The following is an 8460-nucleotide window of genomic DNA, read 5'->3' on the forward strand; positions in this document are numbered from 1 at the left end:
TTATCATTTGATTACCTTTCTAAATATAATAATCCAGATCATTCCAATTGAGTTCCAGCCCTCTTGCCCTTAATAACCCAGAAACATCCCTAGGCTACACAAGAAATTCGCAAATTTTTATTTGTCTCTTATCAACACTTTTTTAATAATGTCAAATAATGTCATTTAAAAAATGGTAACTGTCCTGTGAATGGCTTCCTCTGAGCTGAACATTATAATAAGTTTTTTAGTTTATTAAATTCGGGAAAGTCTAGAAATCTAACCTTATGAGTTACTTCTAGTTTAACTATGTCCCAGCCCACCTTCCTCTCCCTGATGTATAGCTATCTACAGAAACTGTGCATTTTGATGGTTTGTATTTTTCTTTTTTTATCACTTCTTATCAGATATATGATGACAGTTTAAATAAAGAATAGTTTTTGTATATAGCCTAGAGACTATATCCAGAGGTTAGGGGAATGAAATTTGGTAAAACAGAAGTAATCTCTGAAATTTGGTCCAACAGATCCTGAATCTTATGAAGTAAGAATTGTGTGATTATCAGAAGAAACCTTGCTTAAGACTATAACCCAAAAAAAAAAGGTGAAGTTTTGATAGTATTCATGTCTATGCCTTCTTCAGAAAGAAACACTAAAATAACAGAATGCAGTGCTATCTGATTCCCATGTCAGTACTACCTCTAAGTATATACCATGGATATTGCACCATCTCATCCTAATGTGGCTGCAAAGAGCTCTAGGCTCTATACAAACCTACAAGAAAATATTATAATAATAAATTCTTACTTTTCCATATACAGAAGGTTTCTATCAGTCATATTTTCGTATTTCCTTCTATTTTTCATCCATGTTTCTAACTATTTAAAAAAATATATTTATCTAGCTGTAATCATTGTTTAATAATGGCATCACATTGGCTATAAACTATGTTAGGAATGAAATACTTGTTTATTGAAGGATATGATAATCTAAGCAATGAAAAACAATGGATAAAAATATTATTTAGGGATATAAATGTACTACTTTTTATCATTATTAACTCAAAAAAAAATTCTACAAAAGAAGTTTTCAGAAGTAAAGTAAATAGCTGCATTAAATCTAAGACAAGGAGAAATATAATCAAACAGTAATTCAAGTGCAAAACAGAAAAAAAATTAATACATAGATGAAAGATCAAAAACCATGATGAGAAACCAGTCCATTGTGCAGTCAGCAAAAAAATCTGAGAACTGAGCTAACAACCATTCCTGAAAAAGTTAATGTGGTTGAATTGTCTCTTGCAAGTAAGTGTAGCTCCGAAGACAGTCAACAAATTGTGCAAAGCGAAGTTTCTCCTCTGTAGCTCAATTTTAGGCAAACATTAGTCATATGTATACATTAACATATGAGTTGTATGTTTGTTGTATTGTTCATGCTTAAAAAGACAGAGAGAATAGGAAAAACAATGTCATTGTTTATGGTATACATCCCTCCCAGGATGACAGCAGAACTATTCTTTTTATCCTAGAGAATGATTTTAGTATAAAATGAGACTCAGAAGCCAATGTACAAAGACTCCTGCCTTGCACCAGAGAGGGATCGACAGTGCAGCTATCAAGCAGCTGCCCACCACCAGTCATATTCAGGGTTAGTTCCTTTGCACTTAAAACAAACAAATTCTGTTGAAATCTTCAAAGAAGAAAGGTGAAATACAATTTAGAAATGACATGTCAAGAGATGACTGTGCCTGCCATAAAACACTTGTAGAAGAGCTTAAAGGGGGAGATAAGAACTGTTACAGGGGAGATAAACTTAGCCCTCCATGACTTTCATATTGTGTCAAAAAATGGACCAAGCCAAAGGGAACCACCCCAATCCCAGTCGGTGCCCATGCAGCACCAAAAGTCGCATGATAGGGGACTTGTATATAGTGTTTTAAATAAAGAGTCTACTTCTAGTGAGCATAGTATAGGACTAAGTGAAAGTGTCCAAGACCTGTGGCAAAGTTCTTGTGTATTCTCAATTGATGATGAGTGATGCCCAACTGCATCAGATATATCCTTGACATTCACAACCACCAGCTCTGGTATCATGTCTCAAGAATCTCAGTCAGATACTAGCATCTTTGAGCTGATTGAAGAGGATTAGCTGGTACAAGGTACAAACAGCAGTCAACACATAAGTCCAGACTTTTCTATTTTCCTATCTAACACTGACCAACTAAAAAAAAAATTACAGGAACTTATGATTCTAGTGTACCAAAAGAACTATGACCTGGTTCTATTAACAGAAGTTTGTCCCAAGAATTCAAAAACAAGGCTAGAAGATTCTCATGTTATTATGCCTGGTTGCCAAGTCGTTTCTAACCTTTCTTTTACTGGATGCAAATGTGGTGTTCTGGCTCTGATCAAAAATACATATGCAGTATGTGAGCTGAGCATTAAGGCAAATCCAGCCTCTGTTGAGTCTGTATAGTTTGATCTTACTGGTGAAGACCAGCACCAATGCTCTCTCAGAGTTGGTTATATCTATTGATGTCCATCTTCACCCTCAGCCACTGAGACTGAGAACACTCTTTCATTAATGTTCCATCAAGGCATTGAAAACTTTAAAGGGTATTTTATTGTTAGCAGAGGCGCCATTTGGGCCAAACTCAAAATCATATGATATAGAATTTGTTTAGTCAGGCAGGAAGGATGGGGTACATAAACTGGGAGTAGGGTTCATGGTGAATAAGGAAGCTACCAAGTCTTGTTTAGGCTGGGAGGGTATTAATAATGGAATATTAATTTCTCATTTTTTTACTAAGAAGTTCAGGGCATCAGTTATATGCTGATACAGGTATATGCCCCTGTAGAGCAGACTGACGGAGATACTAGTGACCAGAGGCGCCATTTGGGCCAAATCTTGGGGTGGGCATGAACTTCATCTGGGCCCTCCCCCCAATTCACTTTGTTTCGCGTAAGGAAAATCCGAGTTTTGGCAGCACATTGATCAAATATTCTAAGTAAAAATACATTTTCAGCACCTGTGTGTTGCTTGGAAATGTACTGTAACCAAATGTGGAACTCAGCCACACTGACCTCTAAGATTAGTTACAACAACAAAGAATACAATCAACAAGGTTAATTGATTAAACTGAAAGTGGAAAATTCAACCAGACTACAGGCTGGCATTTCTCAGCAAGAAACTTTCTTATTTAAGTAAACAATACATTGGTGAAAGTGACCTTCATTGTTATGCTGAGGGTTGTTACCAAAATTTTAGTGTCCCTTAAGCAGAAATCTTCCAGGTCAAATATATTTACAAAAACATAACAAGAAAAAGGGGTGGGCATTTGGGACTCCAAATTTGAGAACCATCAGTGGTCAATTCTCCATGGTTTTCCTTAAACTATACAAAGCTCTGGTCAAGCCAATTCTGGATTTTGAAATATAAATTGCTAGTCCTTTCTATAAAAGCAACATTCAGATTGTTAAAGGTGTACAAAGGAAGAGCCACCAAATGCATTGATAGTTTACAGAGTCAGCTCATCTACAAAAGATTCCAATCTGCTAATCTCCCAACACTTGTTTTTTGGTGAAGGCATAATGACATGATGATCACGAACAGGTACCTCCAACAAGTAGACCAGAAGTTGGTCTACAAAAAAAACAAGGACATTTCAAAAAGCTGTTCAAATCCACCATTAACACCAAGGTTTGGCTAGATTTTTTCAGCCAGCAAGTGGTGAATGATTGAAACCAACTAAGCTAAGAGACAATTTCTGCAACCTTGTATGAGGAATTCAAAATGAGGCTCAACAAGGAATGGGACACCAAAACATAGACATTCCAGTGGGAAAACCCCTTCCAGCCCTCACTACTATAACACTTTAGGAAGACAATAAAGTCAGCTTGGAGGAAGATGTGGCTCGTCATACACAACCATCTCAATCTGAAGTTGCTGTTGTGCTGTGGTACCAACTCTAAATTGCTGGAGAATGGTTCTTGAATCACATCTACCATGTGATCATTGTTACCAAATAGGCTTACACTGCATTTAAATTTCAAAAGAGGCTGGATTTGCCTTAATGCTCAGCTCACATACTGCATATATATTTTTGATCAGAGCCAGTACACTGCAGTTTCATCCTGTACAAGAAAGGTTAGAAATGACTTGGTAACCAGGCATATTGATATCTTCTAGCCTTGTTCATGAATACTTAGGATACACTTCTGTTAATAAAACCAGGTCATACTCCTTTTGGTACACCAGACTCCTAAGTTCCGGTAATTTGTTTGTTAGTTGGTCAATGTTAGGTGGGAAAATTGAAAAGTCTGGATTTACATGTTGACTTCTGTTTGTACCTGGTATTAGCTGATCCTCTTAAATCAGCTCAAAGGGGGTAACATCTGACTGAGATTCTTGAGACATGATACCAGAGCTGGTGGTTGTGAATGTCAAGGATGTATCTGTTGCAGTTGGAGATCAATCATAATCACTTGAAAATACACAAGAACTTTGCCACAGGTCTTGGACACTTTCACTTAGTCCTATACTATTTTCACTGTAAGTACACACTTTATCTATAACACTATATACAAGTCCCCTATCATGCAACTTTAGAGCTGCATGGGCACTGACTGGGATTGGATGCTTCCCTTTGGCTTGGTCCATTTTTTGACACCATTTGAAAGTCATAGATGGCTAGGTTTATCTCCCCTGTGGCAGTTCTGCCTTTAAGCTCTTCTAAAAGCGTTTTATGGCCGGCAAAATCTTCCCTTGACACATCAATTCTAAATTGTATTTCACCTTTCTTCTCAAAAGATTTTTTGGCAGAATTTGCTTTATTAGTGCAAAGAAACTAACCATAAATATGACTGGTGGTGGGTGGCAACTTGATGGCTGCACTGTGGATCCCTCTCTGTTGTGAGGAAGGAGTCTTTGTACAATGGTTACTGAGCTGCATTTTATGCTAAAAATCATTCTCAAGGATAAAAAGAATATTTCTGCTGTCATCCTGGGAGGGTTGTATACCATAAGCAATGACAATGTTTTTCCTATTCTCTCTGTCTTTTTAAGCATGAACAATACAACAAACATCTGACTCTGATGTTTGTCTAAAATTTAGCTGCAGAGAAGAAACTTCACTTTCCATAATTTGTTGAGCATCATCAGAGCTACATTTACTTGCAAGAGACAATTCAGCCATGTTAACTTTTTCACTGTTAACTTTTCAGGTTGTTAACTTGGTTCTCAGACTTTCTGCCAACTGTGCAACAAACTGGTTTATACTTTGTTGCAAGGTGGTTAGTGCATTGCCCACAATAGATGTGATCTTGGCAGCTGAAGCACTATGATGTGAAGCACTCCAGGGACTTACTTTGCATGCTGGACACACCAACTTAAAACTAATTTTGTCTACTATTTTATTCAGTAGGACATATAGAGTCAGTTAGTTTTAGGCAAGCTGCACACACCTGATTTTCACAGTCATCACAGTTTAGTGTTGATGAACTCTCATCTAAATTTGCAGTGCAAGTTACACACTTATCAACATTTTTCTTAGGGCTTTGCCATAGATGTTTCTGTTCTGGGGGTATTACTGTTCCTATTCACACAAGAAGTATGTTTCTCTTGGAAGGTATTGCCAAGCTTCTACATTAACCCTCTTCTGATTTCTAAGTAAAAGAAATTTGCCAAGGCAAATTTCTAAACCTCTTAAAATTTTGACAAAACTACATTTTAATCTACTTTAATTTTCAGTTATAAGTTTTTTTTTACTTTTATTTCTGAAAATACACTTCCTTGTTATTTGAGTAGTATTTTAAGCCATATCAATAGGTTGTTTTCTAAATTTAGGAAATATATTTGCAAATCTTTAAAACCTCATGAAATTGGGTTGAACAAAGTTGTGAAGCTGAAAATAGTTTTTTTGTACTTCATTTGAGTAGATCTGTCAGGGAAGGTTTCACTTTCATAGTGCAAAATTTTTTAAAGGTAATCAAAGGTCACTGTCCAGTAAATATATGACTGTCTATATTATTGACTTACCAATAAAGTGAACATTCCACTCAATACCTTCTTTAATGCTCTTTATGAATAAAATACTTGCTTCTATCACAAAATTCATATTTAAGCACTTTTTGAGCTTTTAAAAATGACAAATTTTCAAGTAAAGTATGAGTTATTAGTCATTTTCTGACAAAATAATACTTTATTTTCTCAGTGCCATTTTCTTGGTTGTTTTTTGACAAAAAAACACTACATTTTCTCAGTGCCAAAATTATTTATAATAAGGTTAGGTTAGATCAAAAAGTACTTAAATTTAAATTTGCAATAGAAGTGATTATTTTATTCATAAAGAGCATAAAAAGGCATCAAATGGTATGTTCACTTTATTAGTAAGTCAATAATATGGACTGTCATATATTTACCTACTGTCCTCTTGAAGAAAAAGGAATGGAGATGAGTACTGAAAAAATGTCAATAAAATTCTAGTTGAGTGACTTCTAGCTATCTCAGAAAGGGGTTAGGTTAGGAAAAAGAAACTTCCAAGGATGGGTCTACAGGCTAAAGTATATCCCAGGAAGGTATTTTAAAAGTTTCAGTTCTCTAGCACAACAACTTTCCAAGATAGCAAAAAGTCAATGGATTAGAATTTTACCAAAAACACCTTTACAGACCATACTTCAGTTTGCAGATCCATCCCTGAAAGCTTCCTTTTTCCTAACCTAACCCCTTTCCAAGATAACAAAGAGTAGCTAAACTAGCATGTTACCATGATTTCTGTGGAAATATTAATGCTTTAGGTATGGGTTATTTACCAGTTCCTAAAATTTTAAATTGTTGTCAAATTTGGAGTTTCCCAGACAGGCCTAAGGAAAGACTAAAGACTAGGCACAAGATTGATTCAGAAGCCTCTTATATAAAAATTACTATGATATTTTGACTTTATTAATATCTACTAAGTTCAAAAGTAGCCTAAGCCTAGCTGAAAACCAAACTAGCACAGCATACAGGCCTATGTCCAAAATACTTGGCAGTCTTAGATACAATGTCAAAACTTCTTAGAAGGAACATATAACTCCATTATACTACGGTAAAATAGCCTCACCTCATTAGAAGTAAAATCTATAAATAAAATATAAACGAATGAATATTTTATGTTTTTCGAAAATTCCAGCCTAAGCTCAGGCCTATATATTGCCTATTTTTGGAGCGGTTTTCTAGATAAACGGGTATTTTATTTTATAAAAATAGAATAAAACCAAACATTTAGATAAACTACAAATGTTTTTTTATAGTTTTTGTAGAATTTTGCATATCCATTTGAGGCAACCTATACATTTAGTCAAAATTACAAAGTTATATTTGTATTCTTAGAATGAAGGTATCTTTCACTGTTGCCATTACGTATGGTGAATAGCGAAATGCGTAAAAGCCGTTATGTAAACAAATGACTTTTTTGAGAAAATCACAGAGATGGAAAAGAAATAGAGGTTATGCCCTACAAAAGCATGCGGTCAGATTTCGCTGTTAACTGTAGTCACGTTATTTCAAAATGGAAGATAGGAATAATGGCCTCTATGCTGGTAAATTTTCTTTTTTATCTATATAATCAAAATTCTAAATCACTAGATCAAGGGTGGGCTTCAGAAGTCAAATCATTAAATATATGGGTAAATCATTTGTTTTAACTTCATCCTAAAGTGCTTAAATTCAACCCCTAAAATCCATTTAACGAGCAAAGCCGATCTCATTTTAGTTGTTTTGCAACTAAAATACAAAAAAAACTGATTGAATTTGATAATTATCTTGTTGTAACAAAAATATTGATAAATAAGGAATTGTAATTTATATTTAGGCATCCAACGGAAATCGCAAGGCAGGTCTGTTTCAATCTTTAGACCCTGACGTCACGCTGGTTTTCCGTTCAGCAGCAAATAGTTGATTCTTAAGGAAAATGGCAGCCACTGGCGAAAACTTTTGGGTGCCGCCAATTTTTCGAGTGATTCCTCGCCAGCTGACACTATTTTTTTAGTAGAATGGAGTTTTAAATCTGTTCAAAACAGCCTTAGTGACATATCATTTTAATCCAAATAAACTGACGAGTCTCAATAAGCTTTTTGGAAATCAAAAGGCACTCAGTGTGTGTGTGTGTGTGTGTGTGTGTGTGTGTGTGTGTGTGTGTGTGTCATCGGATATATTTGAAACCTAATAAACAACAAACTATTGTTGGAAAGGGATTGTTGTATAATCTTCGGATAGTTTTGGATGAAATGGCTATCTTAAATTTTCAATCAGTTGTATTTGCAAAAAAGAGGGTGCATGGGGCCTGTGACCCTCTGATCACTTGTGACTCGTAAAAAAGGAACTATATCTATCAATGTTCAATCAAATGAGGTTCCTTCAACATTTGCGCCACTACCTCTTCAATAAAAACCTGAAGTGCCCCGGGGCATAATTTACAACCCCTGTCCCCGCCTCTTGGTGAAAT

The 8460-nt window shown here is 35.4% G+C and overlaps 1 protein-coding gene across 1 annotated transcript in view; it reads right to left on the minus strand.

The window, feature by feature from the left end:
* LOC136031837 (CLIP-associating protein 1-like) overlaps window positions 1–7192 on the minus strand; it is a gene marked incomplete in the record, with an annotated part of 169070 nt that extends 161878 nt beyond the window's left edge. Inside the window, 1 exon segment of the mRNA XM_065711673.1 lies at window positions 7078–7192.
* Window positions 7193–8460: the final 1268 nt, after the last annotated feature.

The sequence above is a fragment of the Artemia franciscana genome, chromosome 10 (assembly GCF_032884065.1).
Source record: "Artemia franciscana chromosome 10, ASM3288406v1, whole genome shotgun sequence".
Taxonomy (NCBI): Eukaryota; Metazoa; Arthropoda; class Branchiopoda; order Anostraca; family Artemiidae; genus Artemia; species Artemia franciscana.